The sequence below is a fragment of the Dama dama genome, chromosome 23 (assembly GCF_033118175.1).
Source record: "Dama dama isolate Ldn47 chromosome 23, ASM3311817v1, whole genome shotgun sequence".
NCBI lineage: Eukaryota > Metazoa > Chordata > Mammalia > Artiodactyla > Cervidae > Dama > Dama dama.
The window spans coordinates 21,040,697-21,064,649 of record NC_083703.1 but is presented as its reverse complement, the minus strand read 5'-3'; the positions used below and the strand labels follow the sequence as shown (position 1 = coordinate 21,064,649).

The 23,953-nt window shown below is 43.7% G+C and overlaps 2 long non-coding RNA genes across 6 annotated transcripts in view; one reads left to right on the top strand and one right to left on the bottom strand.

The window, feature by feature from the left end:
• Positions 1-23,953, bottom strand: part of LOC133044642 (uncharacterized) — a 73,056-nt gene that overhangs the window by 19,204 nt on the left and 29,899 nt on the right. The window contains exons 2-3 of one of the 2 annotated variants that reach the window (XR_009690010.1): positions 17,661-17,822; positions 5,680-6,166 (exon numbers count right to left, since the gene is read on the bottom strand). This is a non-coding gene — a long non-coding RNA (uncharacterized LOC133044642). Of the gene's footprint in view, positions 1-5,645; positions 6,167-17,660; positions 17,823-23,953 lie in introns of those variants that run through there. The other variant, XR_009690009.1, reaches the window with a different exon arrangement.
• LOC133044640 (uncharacterized) overlaps positions 1-23,953 on the top strand; it is a 112,215-nt gene that overhangs the window by 70,451 nt on the left and 17,811 nt on the right. The window lies entirely within an intron of this gene.

The window sequence follows — 23,953 nt, the reverse complement described above, 5'->3', positions numbered from 1 at the left end:
TCTCAAATGGTGAGAACAGATGTCAGTTCTGGCTCAGTGCCACTACAGATTCAATTAGTCCTCAGATCCAACCATGCTCCATATCCAAGAGTTTCCCAGAATTCACTTCCTAGGCTTGTCCACCCACCTTGCCCTTCTGAGAGTTAATTCTAAATACAACCTTCCTTATATAAGATCAGTAAGTACTAGGGATGCAGTGTACAACATGATACATACAATTAATCCCACTGGGTTGTATATGAAAGTTGTTGAGAGTAAATCCTAAGAGTTATCATCACATGGAAAATGTTTTTTCTATTTTTTTCTATGTCGTACCTGTATGAGATGATGGATGCTCACTAAACTTACTGTGAAAGTCATCTCATGATATATGTAAGTCAAACCATTATGCCGTATACCGTAAACTCATACAATGCTATATGGCAATTATATTAATATCTCAATAAAACCTGGAGGGAAAAAATGTAGCAGTTGCCTCCTCAGGATAGAGGAGGCACTTGGCACTTTTTCTCACCGATGGGAAAATTTGAGAGTAATGAAGGCTTTGTTGCCCTACAAGCCTGTTCTGCAATCTCCACGCCTGGCGGGCACTGGGCGTGTCCTGTGGGCACAAGTTCCCCCTTGTTCCCATGTGGCCTCCAGCTGGGCACTGTCATCTGCAGCGAGTCCTTGAGTCATGGGCAGACATGTTCACACTGGTCTTTCTCTCTGCGTGGAATAGTCAATTGTTCCCCACCCATCTGGACGCCGCTCATTGGCAAATCATGGAACCGACAAAATTTCTAATTTTAGTTGCTTATTTCGGAAAAAAAAAAACCCACATAGGACAATTATAATCAAGTATAATTTTCTTTTGTAAAACAGAAACTCTGGTCTTTCTGCTTCCAACCCTCCTTTATCGATGTCTACTCCATGGGTGAATCAAGGTCACCTCTGTCTTGCTTCATCCTATAGAAACTAGCTGGTTTTCCTGACAACTTAAGCTGTGCATTTTACAGTGAATTTCAGGTTCTGAGAGAGGCCTTTCTAAGAAATGAGTAACTGCAGAGAGAAAGCCTTAAAGAAAAAGCTAGTGTTTGGCTTCCTGAATGGAGAGAGCTTTAATATAAGAGGGTGTGAATCATAGGGAATAAAAATGGGGAGTCGGCAGGAAGGAGTCTTGGAAGATTTTGAAGGTAAATTCCAATTAGAAGATAAAAGAAAAAGAAACCTATTGCTAAAACAAGGTGTGTGATGATCTTTGCAGCTGGGAACATGATTAGAATGCAGAGGTGATAATAAAACATGAGTGGTGAAGGGAAACTTTAAAGAGCTGAATGAATGAGGAGGTAAGGTGAAATATTTTAAATCACGTTTAATGAGCTTGAGATAGAAAAAGCCAAAAAGCAGAACTGAAAAGCACCAAGAGGAAATTTTAAAACAACTTAATACACTTCTTCCTTGTAATGAGGTGGGGGATGGGAAGAGATAGGCGGATCCTTCTCTACAGAGGGCTGCAGTGAGGGGCATTCCAGGCAGATAGTCCAGTAGGTGGGAGGTGGAAAGGAGCGGGGGACTCCCCTTCTGTCTGGCCTCCCAACCCCCCCATGCTGTAGCTGCTTTTCTGCCAGGTTATATACAAAAGTCATTTTTAGCTGTGGCCTCCCTGCACCCTGACTCATGTCGAGTGCGCTGAGCTGTGGCTGGCACACCAGGGTGCAGACTGACACCCCGACATGCCATTGATGGATCACCTATTCGTTTAGTCCTTAATCATAACTGGCAGCACATGCCAGGTGTGTGAATGTGAATGTGCTTTGCTTCGCCAGTTGGATTGTAAGCACCGTCAGGACACAGACTATAGTCCCTCCATCTTTGCTTTTCCCATGGCACCCAGCCAATTGCTATAAAAAGAGAAAGGGGGACCTTCCCTGGTGGCTCAGTAGTGAACTATCTGCCTGTCAATGCAGGAGACACAAGTTCGATTCCTGGTCTGGAAAGATCCCACAGGCGGTGGGACAACTAAGCCTGCGTGCCGCAAATACTGAGCCAGTGCCCTAGAGCTGGGCAGCCACAGCCTCTGACCTCACACGCCCTAGAACCCCATGCTCCACAATAGGAGAAGCTGCCACAAACAAGAAACCCATGCACCTAAACTAGATAGTAGCCCCCACTCGCTGCAACTACAGAAAAGCCCACACAGCAATGAAGATCCAGCACAGCCAAAAATAAATAATTAAAAATTATTTTCCCTCGTGACTCAGACAGTAAAGAATCTGCCTGCAATGCAGGAGACCTGGATTTGATCCCAGGGTCAGGAAGATCCCCTGGAGAAGGGAATGGCTACCCACTCCAATATTCTTGCGTGGAGAATTCCAGGGACAGAGGAGACTGGAGGCTATAGTCCATAGGGTCGCAGAGGTGGACATGACTGAGTAACACTTTCAACACTTTCATAGTTTAAAAAAAGAAAGTAACCAAGAAAAACATACAGGATGGAGACCTCTGTCTCATAGCTGTCAGAGTTTCTAAAGTGTCTTCAGGCAAAAGACCATCCAGATATGGGGCCATCTCCAGAAATTCTGCAGTCCTCAGACTGATTCTGACCATCTTATGGGTCCAGGGACTGAAGAACTGTTGACACAGTTCTGGGTTCCCATTCTTGCATCTAATCAGCATCTGAATGTTGCTGTTTGTCTAAGTGAGAAAGGGACACAGGAGCTGTCTTGTCTACTTCCTTCTTGTTGGGTAATACCAGCAGTTTCTCTAATTGCTGGGTCTTCATTGCAGAGGAGCAGGTGGGGAAGGTGGGAGTCACCTGATGGAGTGCCCTGGACCTACGTCTGAATCTGGGCTCCTAGCACATGAGTTTTCCCATCTTTGGGATTCAACAGGGATTTTTCACTTAGCAGTTTAGATACTAAGTATGCCAGGAAGAGCCAATCATGTGCGGGTTAAACTACATAGAAACCTGTGGTGGATGACATGTGCTCAGACGTGTTTTCCTCTGTAACCGGCAGTTCCTTTTCATTATGACTGGGGTCAGTGCTCTCAATGATCAGGTTTCTTTCCAGGTCCACATGTTGGTCTTAGCCCTGAATATTTTGTGCTTGAATTTTTGCTTTCTTAATTTTTGAGTCTCATGCAGTCTTTTCTGCTTTTTTATGAGGGCTTTATTAGCTCAATGCCTCTTCAAAGTGGTACACGGCCTTCCAGCATTGCCGCGTACACAACTGTGGATGCAGATGGTTCTCTTTGTGTTATTCCACTCCCTGCCTTGAATTGTACTCTTTCAGCTGTCTCGGTTCTGAACCACAGCACAGACTTGGATAATTGCTGGAACAACAGTAGTGATTGTTGTAGGAAGGTTTGTCTTAGTCAGAGCTGAACTTAGGAGGGTAGATAGGATTCAGAGAGGTGGAAAGGAAGAAGATATATACCCTCCTTCTCAGAGTTGCAGGTGGATCAGAAAGACTGTAAAGAAGAGATCGGAAAAGCAGCCTGTGTCTGGGCTGTGGATCATGAAGGTTTTGCCCTCACCACTGTGATAACCTGGGGGCGGGGGAGAAATGCTTAGGAAGAAGTGAATTGGTATAGAACTTGCTTTTCAAAACCAACACCACACTGGTACCTGTTAGAAAGCTTATGTGGCCCAGAAGGAAGGCACACAGACCAGATCTGGTCAGCCAGGAAGAACCAGAGAAGGTCTGTGAAGATGAAGTGCTTAGGAATTTAGGAGCTGGCTTTGAAATCGCTTCCTGCTCTGGATAGAAACGTAACATTTTCTATGCAATTCCTGTGTTGGTTTTCTCTAAGTAGAAAGACACTAAAACTTATCTGTTCCAGATCGAGGTGATTTCTGTGCACGGTGATACAACAGCGAAAGGAAATAGCTCCTGGGGTTTGCTCCTAATAATGACTTTACATTCCTAGGGGTCCCATTCAACTTTGGGGGAGAATTAATGACTTTTAGAAACATACTATAGTGATTTGGATCAAAGAAAAAAAATAAGCCAGCTTTCTGGGAATTCTAGGATTTTCTTCAGTTTGGCATCTGTTCTAAGTAAACGAAGGTGTGATTTAGAAGTGAAGTAACCTTGTACTCTTAGAACCCTTAGAAGGTCTCTTCTAAGGTACTCTTAGAACCCTTAGAACTCTAGAACCCTTAGAAGACAGTAGAAAGTGATATTTTTCATGATTTAGTTCAGTTTCTCTGAAACACCCATACAGACTCTGTTACAGCAGCAAAATGAATGGTTTGAGCTGGAACCTACAGGGAAGACAATGGAGTGAGTCTGGGTTTTGATATCAGATGGCCTGAGCTCGTTCTGCATCCTCCCATTAGGGGCTCCTGTGATGGTCCAGGCTTCAGTGTCCCTCATCCAGAAGTATCAATACTTGTTAGGAGGAGTCATTGAGATGGCACTTTGAAGTATGTGTTCAGTAAATATACCAATTACTTGAGGACCTATCAATACCTTCTTAGCAAAGCCTTTCCTGGGCTTCCCAGGTGGCACCAATGGTCAAGAACCTGCCTACCAATACAGGAGATGTAAGAGATGAAGGTTCAACCCCTGGGTTGGGGAGGTCCCCTGGAGGAGAAAATGGCAGCCCACTCCATTATCCTTGTGTGGAGAATCCCATGGACAGAAGAGCCTGACAGGTTACAGTCCATAGGGTCACAAAGAGTTGGACAGGACTGAAGCAACTTAACACACATGCCTGCTTGCAAAGCCCTTCCTGAGAAAGGACTTGGTTTTAACAAGCAATTTAATCAGTGGGAAACATTTTGTACAAATGGAGGATTTAACAAATCCCCAGGTTATTGAGTAGTGTAGGATACACTGTTGCAGTTGGAAGGAAAAGTGCAGGAAGAGGTAAATTGTAAATTCCACACTCCTCCGGAAATAGGAAGTAGGGTCCTTACAGTTCATTATCATGGATTCAGGAGGTTTTTAAAATTCCCAGGAAAGTTCAGAGGAGGGAATGGCTATTAATGTACCTGACCCCAGGTGACCTTGGCCCAGGAAGTTCGCTACAGCCTTCCAGTTGGATCTGGCTAGAGGTCAATTTTTTTTTTTTTATAAACAGAATAGGAAAGGCATTAATGTGGGAACTGGCTAGGAAAGCACATGGTCATTGCCATTCTGAATTCTTTTGGAAAGAGTGAACAGAAGAATTGAATCATTTTGATGAGAGTTGCAAGTTTCAGAAGTTAAACCAGTTTCCGTTTCTGGGAACCCAAGCAGAACAGCCAGGAAGTAAGAGAAAGAAATTAGGAAGAAAAGATGGAACAACTGACTGGGTTTCAGTGCAGTCTATTGTGTCAGTCTATACTCTCTATCCCTCCTTAGTATTTCTGTGAGTTTTCGTTCCAATTTTGTTCCAGGAATCTTCTTACAATTTGGGGGGTGGGGGTGGGGCATGATCTTACCAATGGACCAGTAGTACCAGGTGCCTACTCTGCACCATGTGTCTCATTATAGTAAGTCCCCTGCATATGAATGAGTTCCAATCCAAGAGCATGACTGTAAGTCCAGTTTGTTCATAAGTTCAACAAAGTTAGCCTAGGTACCCAACTAATACAATCGGTTATATAGTACTATACTGTAATAGGTTTATAATAGTTTTCACACAAATAATACATTAACAAAAGACACAAAAAATAAGGAAAACATTTTTAAACTTAGAGCGCAGTACCTTGAAAAGTACCATAGTCCGGTACAACAGCTGGCACACAGGGGCTGGCATGGAGTGAACAGGCGAGAAGAGTGACTGACGGGAGGAGGGAGAAGAGGTGGGAGACGGTGGAGCTGAAGGGTCATTGGCAACAGGAGACGGAGGGCCAGCTGGAATCTCACTCAAGCCTGACATTGATGGCACAGGCTCTGGTTCGTTACTCGATTCAGTTCTATCCACCTTCTTGAAAAAAACGATCCAGTGGTGTCTGGGTACACCCTGGGCTTGAAACGAAGGTAGTGTACTCCTGTCCTCTAGACAGTATCCACAGTAAGGTATGCAAAGGCACAGTCGCTTGTAGAGGGTGCTCACACGTGACGACGCATGCCAGGCTCAGGAACTAACCCACGTGATTGACAGGCGAACGCGTGTGTGTATCTTTGAAAGTTCGAGACTCGAAGGTTCATATGTAGGGAACTTACATCCTCTCAACCAGTCTTCACAGCAACTTTGTAAGGAAGAGATAAGAACACTCATTTTACAGATGAGGAATCTGAGGCTCAGAGATGGTAAGCAATTTGCTTAAAGTCACATAGCTCACACACGGTAGGTTGAAATTCAAACACAACTGTACCAGAGTACAATGCCAATGCACTTTCCTCTACTAATTCTAGATATCAGAGGAGAAAAGGGGGACACTTTACATCAGAGGAACTAATTGTCCAAAAAGCATCTAAGAATATGTTTTATTGCACTCATTTCTGAAGGCTGGTCTGTTCACAGAAGGCTCCAAACACAGTTAACTGGGTGCTACCTTCCTGCATAGAGAATAACTAGCCCAAAACATAGGCAAAATGTAGCCCCAAACCACCCAAAACATAGGCAACTTTAGGGATGGGAACTTGAAATGGCTTGTGGTTGCCAGTAGTACAGTATATAAAATCGTGAAGTTTATTAGTAGGGAGAAGAGACAGCGCTTCTGAGACACAACGTTTGAGAGTTAAAGCCTGGGAAGGCAGGATAACTCATTCCTTTGGGGATGTCAGCCAGCCATTTGTGGCTACAACACAGTAGGTTGTAGAAAGGCTTCAGATTTGTGTGCATGTATACTTTTGAAGAAGTTCAGCTGGTTTATTTGCAGAAAGATGCTCCAATCTACAAATGGGCCAATTTCCATTTGGAGCTGAAACAGTAATATAGAAATTGCCATAATTTAATCTACTCACGATGTAGGCAGAACCTGCCCATATCAAATTAGATATTCATGTTCCTTTTCTACTTTATTTCTATATTTAGTTTATTCCCTCTCAAAGATGTGTAACCAAAAGATTATAAAGAAGGAGAGGAAGAAAGAAAGAAAGAAATCTTTCTTCTCTATATGTGCGTTTTTATCAGCACAGTCTCAGCCTGAGATCCCTTGGGGAAAGCCTTTCAAGACAGGCAAAATGATGTCCTTCCTGCCACAACATAATTTCCCAGCTGCCAGGGGAAAACTACATATTGTACCCTAAACAACAACTAGGAGAGAATAGATAATAATCACTCCCCAAGGGCACTCGCTTCAGCTTCCCTCAGAAAGGGCTGTAGAAACGATCTTGAAGTAACTATTGACTCTGTATTTTAAAAGAGACACAACAGACTCCTGTCCTTCCTTATTGGAAAGACTGTACTGCTTTTTTGCAGGCGAGTCTCCATTTTTATTTAACAAACTATAGCACAAGTGGCCTCTGGCATGGGAACAACCAGAGTGGAACAGATCTCATCTGGGCAAAGGTTCATCTGAGTGGGAAGAAAAGTCTGCAGAAGGGTTCAAATTTCTTTCTTAGTCCTCCTCCCAAGACGTTCTTATAAGTGTGAAAATCCTGTGATGGCCACAGCAATAAGTGTGAAAACCACATGTTTTGATGCAATACAAGTCTATACAATTTTTATCCGGAAGCTTATAAGAAACACGTGCCACTTTCTCAGAATCACCTGACTGAAAGCAAGTGTAGCTTGGAAAAGCTCCTCTTGCTTTCCCCAGTACTCAGAAATGCTGGGGGGCCCAGTCCCTCAGGTAGCTGCTCTGTAAGAGCTCAAATTCCACCCTTTCCTTTTTTTCTTTGTAAGAACCACACAGGCTGACATCCTCAGGGCTCCTGAAAGCTGGCACACAGCAGCCCTGCCCTCTCATGCCTCCCTTAATGGACAGACACCTTGGAGAAAAACTCATAACTGAGTCTTAGAGGGTGCCCCACGCCTTCCATCCTCCCTGCCAGAGGTTTCTGCTAAAAACTCAGAAGTGGTTAGTGCTATTTTTATCAAAAGCAAATAGAAAATAATAATTTCCTCAGGATACACATCCTCTCAGAAAAGAAAAAAAAAAAAAAAATTCTTGCTTTGACAGAAAAAAGGAAATGGATAGAGAGTCAGTAGAGAGTCCTTTTTGTTTCTTCATGATCAGCGTTCCTCCCACCGTAGCCAAGAGATTGTTCCCCTTGAAAGGGGTCTCCTGAGCAGATTCAGTGCTGTCCCACAGCTTTGATCCCAGCAGGTAAGAGCTATCTAATTTCCAAGCCCAGCCTCCGGGGCCCCTGGCTCTGGGGTGTGACAGCCCCCACTGTCAGGAGCCGCTTCTCAGGGGGACACCCGCCCCGTCCCCAGCAACCCGCGTGTTGTCACTTGCCTTCGCTTTCTCCAGACATGCCCTCCCATCGCCTGTGTCTCGGGCTCCTTCACAAGCTTGATGACTTAGAGTCCATCACGCTTCACGTCTCCCTTTTCCCGATCAAGATCAGAAAATGTGCTTCTTTAACTTTTTTTCCTGTGAGTCCCAGTCTCTCTGCCATGTTTTTGGCTTGCCTCTGAACGCTGTCACTTTCCACTTTTCCTCTGCCGAAGAGAGGCTGCTGTGATGGGAAGATCACCCTGGGGTCCCCATGCTTTGATTCTCAGATTCACATTTTGGATCCAGAAATAGCTCAGTTAACTCAGGGTAACAACGGATTTTTTTTTTTTTTTTTCACTAGCTTTTAAAGAGTACTGGGAAAAAATATTTCAGTTTTGGGTACCTATGGGAAATTAACTAAAAATCCACCCCTCACCCCCAACTGAATGTGTTAAAAATAAATGGAAGGCCTGAATCATCTATTTTCTGCTCTAAATTATGGTTGAATAAAAAAGAATGGAATAACACCATTTACAGCAACATGGATGGACCTAAAGATTATCATACTAAGTGCGGCCAGTCAGATAAACAGAAATATCGTATGATATCACTTATTTGTGGAATTAAAAAAAAATGATACAAAGTAATTTATTTACCAAACTGAAACAGACTCACAGACATAGAAAACACTCTTACAGTTACCAAAAGGGAAGGCAGGGGAGGAATAAATTAGGAGTTTGGGATTAACAGATACACACTACTATACATAAAATGGATAAGCAGTAAGGACCTACTGTACAGCCCAGGGAACTATATTCAATACCTTGTAATAACCTAAAATGGAAAAGAATGTGAAAAAGAATATGTATATGAACACCTGAATCACTTTGTTGTACTCCTGAAAATAACACATTGTAAATCAACTATGATTCAATTTCAAAATTGAAAAGAAAAAAAAAGCTATGGCTGGGTTATTGAAGGTGAAGAATAGTTATGGAGGAATTAGCATCAAATAAAAATGTCATCCATAGCTTCATATCTTGTTCTGATGATATTAATGGAGAGACACAATTTATTATCCTGAAATGTGAAAATTTGACCTAATCGGGTCACCAGATAGATGAGTCAAATTAAACAGGAGGAAAGAAACCAAATAGTAGCTGAAGAGTCTTGGAAAGTTCCACGGAGCTGTTTGTGTTTTTCAAGAATCGCCCAACAGTTGCCCCCATACGTAACTATTCTGGAGATGAGCCTGGCCTGTTACCCAGGTCTGAAGTATGTCAGGGTGTTCCTGACTCAGGAGTTTATATTCTATGAAATTTGCTTCTGCATGGACTGAACAGCTGCTTGGCATTTACTTGTCACATGTGAAGTATAAATTACTGCCATGCCAAAGACATCCTTTATGCATAATGTCAGTCAGCTCTTGGTTGGATTCTCCCATTCCAGAAATGAACCAGCGAGACCATTCCAAACATCTTAAATAAAGGAAATCCCATCTCACCATGTGAAATCCTCTTGCAGAGAAAAGGAAATATGACCCAAGCTGTTGACTCATTCTGATAAGTAGTCTGAAATTCAGAAAAAAATCTGAAGAACTGTGGTTGTAAAGAAAATTGGCAATTACTTCATGTGTCAAATACTTTGAGTGTCAAAATATTATCTTTGATGGTTTAACTTATGTATGACACCACATAGGTTGTTGACATGTTGTTGTTTTAAAAAATAGGGAGTTCCCTTGTGGTCCAGTGGTTAGGGCTGTGCGTTTTCGCTGCTGTGGCCTGCTTTCAATCCTTGGATAGGGAACTAAGATTTCCCCCGCACCCCAAAAATGTAAAAGAATTAAAAAAAAACACATTCGTTACCTTTTTAGAATATTTACTTCCATAGAATAGAAAATGTAAGATTAATTAATTCTTATGAGTCAGATCTGGTTGGTAAGGTGTTGGTTAGACAGGTTATCACCACTTACAAGGGGATAAAAGTGAAAGAAATTTAAGTCTCTCTAAGGTCAGAGATGACTCAGTGGTGGGGTGATTAATTCACACCCACACGGCAGTGAGGGGACTAAGAGCCTATTCGTCTTCCGAAATACATTATCCAGAAGCCCTCTCATGGACCTAAGGCTTATGAAAGTTTTTTGATGGCTTTTGTTTCCCACTGCTAGGTGCTGTAGTTATTCATCCAAGAAGATAAAATCACAGACCGTAAGGGCTGAACAAATCTTGGAGAAATCCAGATTTCCCCTTACTGTAGACAAGGCAAATTAGGCCTCTGCAAGATTACCAAAGTCAGGCATAACTCATGACTACAGTTTGAGTCTTTTGGCTCTTTCTGCAGCGTGGGATGGCTCTTTTCTTCTCCTGCTTAACACTGCTGGGGCCTATTTTTGGGGCTGACAGTTAAAAATGTTCATCAACTGTACATAAGGTACCGTGTGCTGCTTCTGGTGAATCAGTAGTAGTTTTTATATTGTATTTGGGGGGCAGATTTCATCTACTAGCATAAAACATCATCATATATTTTCAATTCGGCCCCCTTCCCATGCAGAGGCATTGCATCCTGCCTGTCGTAGGCAACTGAGGGCGAGACACATGCACCGTGTGAAAAATTCATTACTGCCTTGCCTAAGGAAAGAAACAGATTCTATCAGCATGTCTAAGCTTTTGCAGATAACAAGAGGGCAACGTCTTGGCTTCCTAAGAATACTGCAGGCTTTTAGTTTTTTTTCTGCCTTTTGAAAATTCATTCTTGTCTAATGATTAGGTATGGGTAAAAGTGAGTTAAGTACTGCCTGACAGTTGGCTCAATAGAAGCTCTATAATATCGCCTCTCCTGGACTTCTTTGATATAGAATCAGCCATCTGTATCAACGGCTTCTCTGCTTCTTTAATAAGTTGTAAATTGAGTAACATAATTCTTCCCATGTCCAAGGCTAGTCAGCCAAAACACTGTGTTCAGAAATTGGCTGGCTGTGTGTTATAACTTGTCTGTCAACACTTCCTTTCATTACAGTCTCGTGCTTGGTTTTTGGAGACTGCACGGACCTATTCACTAGAGATTCACTTAACTTGGGTGTGTGCTCATGTTATTCTGTGCTCGAGTTAGACCAAAATCTCACATTCCACAACTGTCTCTAGACCATCACCAAGAGGAGAAAGGATCCGTTTGGGGGTTTGCCAAGGCTCCTTGTGAGACTTCTCTTTTCACAATTAATAAGGTTGATCAAATCTATCAACTTTTGTTCCTTGTGCTATCATTTCACAGAAATGGCCTATTCTTGAGTCTTGTAGTTTACTCTCCTTTTTCTTGTGAATATATGTGTAAGGAACCCATATAAGAGATAAGTCCAGTGAAAGAAAGCTCTTTCCTGTGGATTAGGCTTTATTAGAGCTTTTTCAGAAATGAAATAGACAACCTTTTAAAGACAGGACGCATGGTCATACAAGTATTTATGAAGAGAATGGATTTCCATGTTAACTTGAAGGTTGAAACAGATTCTTTCTAAAACTCCTTCTGAAGCTAACATCTGTTGAAACTATATGCACTTAGTTTAATATAGGGGAGCCCAGGGAAGCTTAACAAATATAAATGGAAGATTTTTTTTTTTATTATCAGTTTTACTTGAAAAAGTAAAAATGTTCTTTTTTGTTGCTCTTGTTGAAAGAGTCATATGGGATAAAGGTTTTTGTTTTGGAACAAAAGAAGGGCGGTTTAGTTTGTGTGGTGTGGTGAGAAATTATCTTAAGCTGGAACACATGTCACAGATCCTTCTGTAAGAGCAGCCTGAGGCTGATTTAGCATTTCCTTAAGGATGGAGGTATCGCTGTCTCAGTTCAGGCAAAGGTAAGATGCCCCAGAAATACAGATCATCTCCCCAAATATTTATGAGGCAGCCCTTTTTCTCGAGCCAGCAAAAACAGGTAACGACTGCATCTTTGGGTTGAGGTGGTAAACAACTCAGGCATCTCAACCGTGCAGGGAGGGGGAACACAGAGGAAATGCAGTTTCATTTCCCAGTAACTCCCTTGACCCGAATTAAGGTGGGAGCCCAGGAGAACATCTGTAAAAATAGCAGCATGCAAACTTCAGAAGGACAGGGCCATGCCCACTTCACAACACTCTGAGTCCCAAACTCTTTCTGGTCACTGTACAATATGAGTGAAAACTCCTCCAGGATGAATTACGCTTCTAGAATTTTAGATAGTCGCTGCAAAGGACAAAGAACCACAGCCATGTGGTATCACACCAGTTTAATAAAGCTACCTGACATCTACCAGCCTGAATACAGACCCTGGCAATGGTAGGGGAAGAAGAAATTCAAATGTTCTTTCTCAGAGAATCATTGTTGATGGACTCAGTCTCTTCGCTATAATTACAGGACAACTTTGAGCTTATCAAAGGCTCTCAGAATATCACCACTGAGATTTTTCTCTAAGCCTTCACAAATACAGTGATTAATAAAGCAATTTCAAAGGACTATAATCCTGGGCTGTGATTCACATTACTGTGAATTATGATTAACACCAAATCACCAAGATAATTTCTGTATGAACACATGGTCATGTAGAAAGTGGGGGGAGCACTGCTAAGCTTCAAGAGAAGACTGAGATGTAATCACTTTCCTGTGTTTGTGTGGTTCTGATCACGTGTACCATGCACTGAGCCTCAGTCTTCTGATCTGTGAAATGGGGGCACTGATGGTGGCCCTTTTGGAGGTCTGTGAAGGTGGTAATCAGTTATCATTTGCCTTCTTGCGGTGGCTTGCAGAAAGTCAGGCATTGTAAAAGAAGCAAGTGTCTGCATGTTGGAGTCAATGACGACCACGCTTTTCTCCACAGCATCATAGGCACCCTAGGCCTCCCCTGATTCGGCAGGCCGTTGCAGAATGCCCAGCGTCCACTGAGCCATGGCCAGCCCTGCAGGGAGCAAGCCCACCAAATGCAAACATCCAGAGGGTTCTGACTCTCAAGTGTCTTACAGAAAATAGAGCCAGGAGCTCCATCTGGCACTCCATTTGCTAAATGTCCCGTGGATGTCAAACACTGAGAAACGGGGCTCTTTAAAATCCCGGGGAATAAGACTTCCGCTCAGCAGCTTTCTAATGGACACGCACCACACTCTGTGAGGCAGGAGCCCTCCGCTGCGTGGGCTGGTCACGGGGGACTGTACACCAGCCCCTCCGCTGCGGGGTACAGGGACGCCCAGCTGTGGAGGAAGGGCCGGTCGGCTTCAGAGGCGTGTGAATACGCCTGTTGCCGATAGAGGGCAGTGTTGCACGTCTGCAAAAGCTCACGCTCCACCGCCTCACAAGACCACCTAAGCTCTTTCCTCGGCCCTCCCGCAACTCCAGCACCAGTTTAATAACGAACAGGAGCAATTAAAGCATCTACCCCACGAAACAGATGGCTTCTGGTCAAAGCTCATTATTGCTACATCACCACTTTGATACTGGAAAGGGCTTCTTAATAATTCATTATTATTCCTCACCAGTACTTTTCTGCCGAAGACATGTATAAGCCTCACTTTTCAAGACAGATCCAGAGAGACTATTATTACATGGCGTAAGTCGTTCAGTCCAGAGCCAGACAGACCTAGAAAGTACCTCAGGGTTTCTGCATTATGCTGAGGCGTTCTCAAAAAGACTGCTTTGCTGTGTTTTGAATGAAAACTGCCCATGGTCTTCCTTTGCTCTTTATTTTTTTTTTTTTTCTAAAGAAAATATTTTTATTTAGTTGGCTGCACCAGGTCTTAGCTTTAGTTGCAGCACATAGGATTCCCCGACCAGGGATTGAACTCAGGCCCCCTGCATTAGGGGTACGACACCGTAGCCTCTGGACCACCAGGGAAGTCTGGCTTCCTTTGCTCTTGATTAATTGTCTGGCTTGGAAAGTCACTGAGACTTCACAGATGGGGCTCCTTTCCCCACCGCCCCCTAACTGCCATTTATCTCAGTTACAGTTGATAACTGATGACCAAACCAGCTAATTAAGCCCATTCTGCAGCCCAAGGAAGGAGTCAGAAGGGGATGGGAAACAGACACATATAATCAAGTCAAAGAGTGCAACTGATTCGGGCGATTAAGGGTAAGAGAGTTTTCATCCTTCAGTGTCTCCTCCCTGCTCTTATGTAACTGAGAACAGCTTGCCCAGAGCTAGGAAGCTGTCAGCTCACTCTCCCGCACTCTCCCACTTTCGACCCCTGACTCCTACAGAATCTCATTCTGCAAAGCCACATTCTGAAGGCATTGAATCATTTTTTGGCTAAGCACATGTTGGTTTTGGTGTCACCTACATACACAGCCTTTCTGCTTTATTTGAGGCTGGGTGACACATTCTCTTATGTAATAGGCTGGCAGCAGAGTAAGACTGAAAACTTCCCTCTTATGTATGAAGTGTCATCTCTAAAGTGGAGACTATTTCTCGCAGAATGGCACTGATAAATTGATAAGTGAAATCAGCTGACAAACAGCACCAAACAGTGCAGGCTCCTCTCACTGCCAATTTATCTCTAAAACATGGTTAGGCAAAAGAAGGCTTTCTGGCCTATGTAAGTGCCATTACATATTTCGGAATGACAGATTAAAATAAGGATTTGTAGTCGAACCTTGCCGGTAAATGTACATTTATCACTTATTGCAACGTGGTCCAGTGGAACACAGGGCCAGGCCTGGATGCTGGCATAACAGGCAGCAGAAGTTTCTGTTTTGGGCTGTGAAAAGTTTCTCTCTCTGGTGGCAGCTCTGTCTGGCACATTTTTCAACCACCTAGAAAAGACTGTTGGCCCCCAGATAGTCAAGTGTTACTTTCGCTCTTACTAAGCACTGTGCCAGTCTCGGGGCAGTCGGAAAGGGTGGAGGAGAGCATGATGCTTTGATGGCTCTGGCCTGGTCTAAAGTGACACACCCAAGTCTGAAGGGTTTGTACCCACATCCTTTCCGTTGCAGCTGGGTTGCTGGTGGCAATCACCTTTGCAAGATCTGTTGGATAGAGTACCAACTAGAACTCAACGAAATCTCGATATACGTGGGCCATAGGCTTAGTCCTCTCTCTTGCGGGATTCAGAGACCACTAGAAGACCATTTGGCCCAAAGTCTGAACAAGTTTCTCTGATCCAAAATGGCAGTTTGATTCCAGGTGACTTGGATGTGGCCAACTGTTTCATTCAAGACATCGTCAAACATCAGACATGAAAGAGCTCTCAAGGCTGATGTAGTCCAACTGGTCAGCTCACTTTATGCACAAGTACACTGAGGTTCAGGGAAGTGCAAAGATTTGCCCTCAGGTTGAGGCGATGAAGAAAAGACTCTGCATCCGGAGTCAGAGGTTCAAGGGTGACTATTTTAGTTACCCTTGCACAGAACCTCTCTGAGACTCACGTTACTTTTTGCTACTGTTGATTTTCTTTTCTTTTTTTTGAGTTGTTGATGACAGGTGAACCACTCATTTCCATGTGCCTCAACATTGCCTGGAAGACTTGATAAACATACTGATTCTGAACTCCCTGCCAGCCTTCCAGCAGAGATTTGAATCAGGTTTCCTTGGGTCTGTCTGAGGGGCACCATGGAGAATGATGTGATCTTTGCCATCTCAACATGGCACAGTGTCCCATTGGGTCTCTTCGCTCTGTTTTTTAGATGTGATCCTGAGAATGTAGCCCAATAACAATTGGCTTCACCCACCTTCTATTCCATCTTCACCCCTCCTCTCTTCTGATCACCAACACCTTCCTCCTCCTTTTGCCCTATTCAGGACATAGACATACACAGCCTGTCTAGCTGTTGCCATTATTAAGGCTTCCAAAAGGTCTGACCTTGAGAGTAAGTGTGAATACATATCGACTTCATGGGGCACAGGCCATTATTGCTTGCTACATTCTATTGTGAGCACAGGACTAGATACAGTGGGAATTTCACTCAAGTGCCTTGTTGATGGAGATGTTGCATGGAACCCATGAAATTCTGCTACTTCTCCATGGCCTAATACTTAATGCTATCTATGTAATAGAATACATTGGCAATTGGTAACTGGACAAATACATGTACATTTTTTTAGGCTACTCCAGTGGTATGCAATATATTTCTATTTCTAATTCTGACCATAACACATTTTCTACCATTCTTCTAGAACTATAAAAATGAAAATCAATGACAGGAATGAGAAGATCATTCACTATGTAGTTTTCTGTTGTGCCCACAGTTTTAGTTATTTATGTTTAAAATGCATGCATGCATGCTACATCAACCCCATGGACTGTAGCCTGCCAAGTTCCTCTGTCCATGGGATTTCCCAGACAAGAACACTGGATTGGGTTGCCATGCTCTCCTTCTCACAACCCAGGAATTGAACCTGTGTCTCCTGCATTGGCAGATGGATTCTTTACCACTCAGCCACCAGGGAAGCCCATGTTTAAAATGACATAGTTCAAAATAGGTCAACACTGTACAAACACTTTATAAAGACCTAGAATTTCTTATATTTTTTTATGTTCTGATTTTTTTTTTTACTGAAAAGACAAAATTATAATCAACGAAATTAAAGAGAAAATAATCTGCTATTTAAGCACTGCAGAAGATCGTCTTCTTTTCATTTCCTTTCTGGCTTTGTTCATAGACTTGCAACTTAAGGAGGTTTGTTTTTTATTCTCATCTCAGCAAGTATGAATCTGAGAAAGGAGCTTAACTTTAAGAAGTAGGAATAAATGTCCATCTCATTCATGTCAAGGGGGGGTTATGGGAATCTGGGGATTCTACAGGTGAAAATGGTTTATATGTTATAAAGTGTCTTAAATGCCAAAAGGATTGTCATTTTGATCAGTCTCTCCTTTCATGATGGTGTTCTCCATCTCTTTAAAAAAGCTGTTGGCATCTGTTTTTAGAGGATGACAAATACAAGGTAAAATGAAGAAAGATGAAAGGATCTGCAAAGATTTCAGAGCATTTGACCCAAAGAGGAAAAAGCTGAAAAGCTTCTTAATATCTTTAAGGATATAAAGTCCTATGATAAAGTGTGAGTGGGAACCAGCTGTTACCCATCTCTTTGGAGGTCAAATAAAGAAGTTATGGGTTTCATTTTGAAGAGGCCATTTATGTTTTCTTAAGATCAACTTCCTGACTGTAGGGATTTTTGCCAACTGGGAAGGGATGGTGTAGCATGAACCTCCTGCCTTGTGTCTTGAAGAATGTTATGTTCATCTACTGTCATGTACAAAATACCCTAAAACCTCATGGTGTGAAACAAGCAAGCACAGTTTTATGATGCTTTTGGCTTTTGTGGGTCAGGGATTCAGATGGGGCATAGAGCAGTTTGTGTCTGCTCTACTGTGGGGAAGCTTCAGAAGTCTGGAAGGAACTTACATGATCTTGGAACCATCAGCAGGTGTCTTGACTCACATGTCTGATGTCTAGGGCCAGGTTGTGCATCTCTCTCTAGGTCCAGCTGAGATGTCTTCAGGTGGTCATTGCATTGGCTTCTCCAACACGGCAGCCTCAGGGTGGCTGGACATCTTACATGTGGCTCTAGGAACAAAGGCAAAAGCTGCTTAGCTTTTAAATCACACAAGTGTCATTTCTGCTTAACTAGGACTGTGGAAACAGTCAGAATCCCATCCAGATTCAAGGGGAGGGAACACTGATGTTAGTTCTCAGTGGAGGACTATCAAAGAACTTGTAACCAGGTTTGAAAACTATCACAAAGAACTGACTGTAATCCATTTATTCACTCCACCTACCAGTGTTTCTTAAGCCCAGACACCAGGCTGGGATAACTAAGAAGAATTCAACACGTCCTGGCCCAGTGGCAGTGGGGAAGAGCAGAGTCAAGGTGATAAACGTGAGGAGGGACCCTGTGAAGCCCACTCAGGTTTCCTACCATGAAGACCCTCCTCTCTGGGAATGAATGCTCTAGATGAAAATTCCTGGTCCTTCTGAATCCAACTAAGCTATGAGTAGTGTTTTTCTTTCTTTTTTTTTTTTTAACATCATTAATTTTAATTTTTTTTTTCATTTATTTTTATTAGTTGGAGGCTAATTACTTTACAATATTGTAGTGGTTTTTGCCATACATTGACATGAATCAGCCATGGGTTTACATGTGTTCCCCATCCCGATCCCCCCTCCCGCCTCCCTCCCCATCCCATCCCTCTGGGTCTTCCCAGTGCACCAGCCCTGAGCACTAGTCTCATGCATCCAACCTGGACTGGTGATCTGTTTCACCCTTGATAGTATACTTGTTTCAATGTTATTCTCTCAGAACATCCCACCCTCGCCTTCTCCCACAGAGTCCAAAAGTCTGTTTTGTACATCTGCGTCTCTTTTTCTGTTTTGCATATAGGGTTATCGTTACCATCTTTTTAAATTCCATACATATGCGTTAGTATACTGTATTGGTCTTTATCTTTCTGGCTTACTTCACTCTGTATAATGGGCTCCAGTTTCATCCATCTCATTAGAACTGATTCAAATGAATTCTTCTTAATGGCTGAGTAATATTCCATTGTGTATATGTACCACAGCTTCCTTATCCATTCATCTGGGGATGGGCATCTAGGTTGCTTCCATGTCCTGGCTATTATAAACAGTGCTGTGATGAACATTGGGGTGCATGTGCCTCTTTCAGATCTGGTTTCCTTGGTGTGTATGCCCAGCAGTGGGACTGCTAGGTCATATGCCAGTTCTATTTCCAGGTTTTTAAGGAATCGCCACACTGTTCTCCATAGTGGCTCTACTAGATTGCATTCCCACCAACAGTGTAAGAGGGTTCCCTTTTCTCCACACCCTCTCCAGCATTTATTGCTTGTAGACTTTTGGATAGCAGCCATTCTGACTGGCGTGAGATGGTACCTCATTATGGTTTTGATTTGCATTTCTCTAATAATGAGTGATGTGGAGCATCTTTTCATGTGTTTGTTAGCCATCTGTATGTATTCTTTGGAGAAATGTCTGTTTAGTTCTTTGGCCCATTTTTTGATTGGGTCATTTATTTTTCTGGAATTGAGCTGCAGGAGTTGCTTGTATATTTTTGAGATTAATCCTTTGTCTGTTTCTTCATTTGCTATTATTTTCTCCCATTCTGAAGGCTATCTTTTCACCTCGGATATACTTTCCTTTGTTGTGCAAAAGCTTTTAAGTTTCATTAGGTCCCATTTGTTTATTTTTGCTTTTATTTCCAATATTCTGGGAGGTGGGTCATAGAGGATCCTGCTGTGACTTATGTCAGAGAGTGTTTTGCCTATGTTCTCCATTTTGAGTTTATTTTTGTGTATGGTGTTAGAAAGTGTTCTAGTTTCATTCTTTTACAAGTGGTTGACCAGTTTTCCCAGCACCACTTGTTTAAGAGGTTGTCTTTTTTCCATTGTATATCCTTGCCTCCTTTGTCAAAGATAAGGTGTCCATAGGTATGTGGATTTGTCTCTGGGCTTTCTGTTTTGTTCCACTGATCTATATTTCTGTCTTTGTGCCAGTACCATACTGTCTTGATGACTGTAGCTTTGTAGTAGAGCCTGAAGTCAGGCAGGTTGATTCCTCCAGTTCCATTCTTCTTTCGCAAGATTGCTTTGGCTATTCGAGGTTTTTTGTATTTCCATACAAATTGTGAAATTATTTGTTCTAGTTCTGTGAAAAATACCATTGGTAGCTTGATAGGGAGTGCACTGAATCTATAGATTGCTTTGGGTAGTATAATCATTTTCACAATATTGATTCTTCCAATCCATGAACACAGTATATTTCTCCCTCTATTTGTGTCCTCTTTGATTTCTTCCATCAGTGTTTTAAGGTTTTCTATATATAGGTCTTTCGTTTCCTTAGGTAGATATACTCCTAAGTATTTTATTATTTTTGTTGCAATGGTGAATGGTATTGTTTCCTTAATTTCTCTTTCTGTTTTCTCATTGTTAGTGTATAGGAATGCAAGGGATTTCTGTGTGTTAATTTTATATCCTGCAACATTACTGTATTATGAGTAGTTTTCCAATTTGTTTTTATTTCTAGCCTTTGGCTTGTGCTTTCTGGATTCCACAATCCAGGGAACTTGAATCTTTGGCAGCGAGTCCCATTCTAAATGTAAACAGATGGAGAAAGTGCCAGACTGGCTCTGCAGAATGCATTCTAAGGCAATAACATGCTGACACTGGTTGGGCAAATGAAGCTGCATTAAACAACTCTGTTTGCTGAGCCCTTTCCCAGAGGACCCAGAAGTTTCACATTGGCGAGGGGCATAGCTAATGCCTCTCTCAGGGTTTCCCCCCGGGAAGGGCTCCATCTCAGCTCGGTAGACATTTGTACAGCAAATGAGACCCTTGTTCGTGAGCTTTCAGGGGAATATACCAGGTTAGCTGGAGTGACTTTTAATTATTTCTTTTATGTTCTCCAGCTTTTCTCAGGGTAGAGAATACAACAAAGCCACTTCAAACCCAACTCCTATTGCCACTAATTAAAATAACTTTGTGACTGACATGGACCCCACTGACTCAGAATCAGATTTCGATTTGTTCTGTCTCTTCCCCATCCTGCTGTCTTGGCACAGGGCAGGGCTGGACAAACTCAGTTTACCTTCCAGCCCAGGATCAGGGCTTCTGGTTTTTGCTTTCCTTAATCAGGACAGGAGGAGGTAACACTCCATTGCTGGTGTTGAGGGGTGTTTGTCCAGAGTATCACTTACCCTCAGATCTCTCCCTCTGGCTGAACAAAATGTCCACCACTAACTTATGTGCTGTCCCCATAGTCTTGTGGCACAGTTGGCCTATAGGATGTTCAGTAAAGGTCAAATGTCCCCTGGTTACATGGATTAACTCAAGAAAAGCAGTGGCTATAATAATCAACATGTGCTGGGCAAGTAGGATGTGCTTGGCTGACCTCTTTTCTTGCAACATCTCTTGCAAAATCCCTGCTGTATGAGTGACAAGTTGATGGATTAGTCACTATTGTTATCCTTGCTTCCTAGATAAGGGCTCAGGGGGTTACATAGCTTATCCCAGGTTCTGTGGATATATTGTAAGAGCAAGGACTTGAACCCAAGTCTGTTTTACTCCAAAACTCTTGTTTTGAACCACTGCACAGCAATTAATTACACAGTTGGCAAAGTGCGGGAGTTTGGGATGCCTGACAGGTTATGTTTTGATGGTGTTGGCTAGGGGAGGAGAGGGAGGTGTTCTTTCTTAGGAAAAACACTTGGGATGCTAAGAAGATGCAAAAATAGAATGTGAAGGATGCTGAGCATAAACCCACACATTCAGGGTTTATTGAACACCTACTATGTGTTGACATATAGTGAAGTCAGGAGTAATGTAGAAAGACCAGCCAGAGTTACTTATGAAAGGCAGGAGGAAGACTCAAGAACAGCAATGTGGGTGCTTTCTCTTCTGGAAGAACCCACCACCCTGGGGTCAACCAAGCGGCTTAGCGATCCCAGCTCTCGTGGCTCCACAGCCACACCCCCAGTTGCCCTAAGTCCCTGGAGTCACAGAGTATGTGTGTGTGTACCAAGTCGCTTCAGTCATGTCAAACTCTTTTGTGACCCAATGGACTGTAGCCCGCCATGTCCCTGAGATTCTCCAGGCAAGAATACTGGAGTGGGTTGTCATGCCCTTCTCCAGGGGATCTTCCTGATCCAAAGATGGAACTCAAGTCTCTTATGTCTCCTGCATTGGCAGGCGGGTTCTTTAGGAAGTCACAGAAGATGTCTGTAGTGTTTGTGTGTAGCAGGTATATGAAATAAGAAGCGAAATCAGGACCCAGAGCCCCAAGGACAGTGATCTGCAGAGTGGCCTGGAAACCCTCAAGAGCCCCCAGTGGGAGCAGCAGGAGCTTTGCTGCAGGCCCAGTGGCCAGGAGCAGCTGGACCCTGGGGACACTGTCATCCTGGGCTCATCCCTGATGGACAGGAAGTACTTCCCTCCAGTGAGTGCTCAGTGCTACTGAAAGAATCGATGGGAGCCAGGGGCGTGGAGGGGCCAGAGGAATCATACATATTTTATGCTGTGGAATCAAATGGGAGAGGCAAAGCGATTTCTTTTTCAAATGGAAGTGGCGGAGACTCGATTTCATTTAAGATTAATAGGTGCACCGCCCAGTCATCAGAGCTCGGAGACAAAGTAAGATGAACAGGCAAGATGCTGAGCCACAAAAATGGAGCTGGGATATTCAGGGTTGCAGAGGAACATTTGGCATAAATATCACAATCCAGGTGGTGGCCTAATGTGCAGGCACCTCTTCCTTCATATCATTCGTTCCTGGAAAGTGTGGAGAAGTTGAGACATTATTTTCAAAGGACCAGGAAGATTCTGGTAACGCTGATGAAGTTACTTCTAGTGCGTGAAAAATGATGCTCCAATAGAGTCTCTGTCCTGATAAAGTCTGGCTGGAACAACAAAACTCAGGGCTGAGGGGCGCCTGCCAATGGGTGGAGGAAGTGTGTGCGGTGGCCTCTTTCTTTCCCTGCCCTCGCGGGGGCCACCCACCTGAATCATTCCAGAGCGCTGAGCATCTAGGCTGTCTGCAGAGATGGGCAGGGACAGATACCTCTCTTCCTTTGGGAATTTCCTTTCATGCTTAATAGCCTCTGAAGGCAAATGGAAGGTGATTTTCCAGGCCATTCCCTTTGCTTGATCTATTTCCAAACACTGTGTCTCTGCCTCCACTTCCTGCTCGTTCTATGAAAGGAGAGCGTGGCGGAGCTTCCTTTAGCCAAGGCCTCTTTATCTCCTTTTGAGATCTGACACAGCCTTAGGAAGTCAGTTCAGAATTTACAGTGGGGGCAAGGGTGGGATCAGTGCATCTTTTGTGAAAGGGAGGCAGATAGGGTGTGGTGACCAGCAGGGCCTTCCCTGTGTACAAGACAGGCATCCAGGAAACACCCCCATTCTGCTCACCCTTTCTTCCCACAAACTATCCACGAATCTGGGTTGTCGCATCCTCCGTGTGGGTCCTGCCCTGGGCGGCAGGAGGAATAGAAGACAAGCTCCCGTTTCCTGCCTGCCAGGCGCGTGCAGACTTCCTGTTCTGTCTCTTGCCCTCGTTTTAACCTGTGCCCAGATCTCTGCTGTACTTACGCCCATAGGGGAGCCGGGCTGTCAGCACCACTCCCTGAAGCCCCAGAGAGAAGAGACATCAATCAGGGGACCCTCTACCTTGGGGTGGCATGGCCTATTTGTGAGTCACTTAGGGCTTCCCTGGTGGCTCAGACAGTAAAAATCTGCCTGCAGTGCAGGAGACCAGGGTTCAATGCCTAAATCAGGAAGATCCTCTGGAGAAGGAAATGGCAACCCACTCCAGAATTCCTCCGTCCTGGAGAATCCTATGGACAGAGGAGGAGCCTGGCAGGCTATGGTCCACGGGGCTGCGAAGAGTTGAATACAACTGAACGACTAACTACTAGGAAAAACAATTAATGAGCGAAGCAATACCGAATACGTCCTCGCAGGGCCCTCTGCACCACGATGCCCGCCCAGAGGACTTCCCTTTTGCAATCATGTGCGTGTGAACCTCAAGTCTCTCACACCTGCAGAAGCGCTGCTGTGACTCCAAAGGGTGAGCGGCAGCGTGATGCCAGAGGCGCTGCTGCTTCTGCTGCTGCCTGCAGGTCCTGGACGGCCCCCCATCTGTCACCCATGGTGGGGGTCCTCCACTAGTGCTGCCAGCCCCCTGTGGCA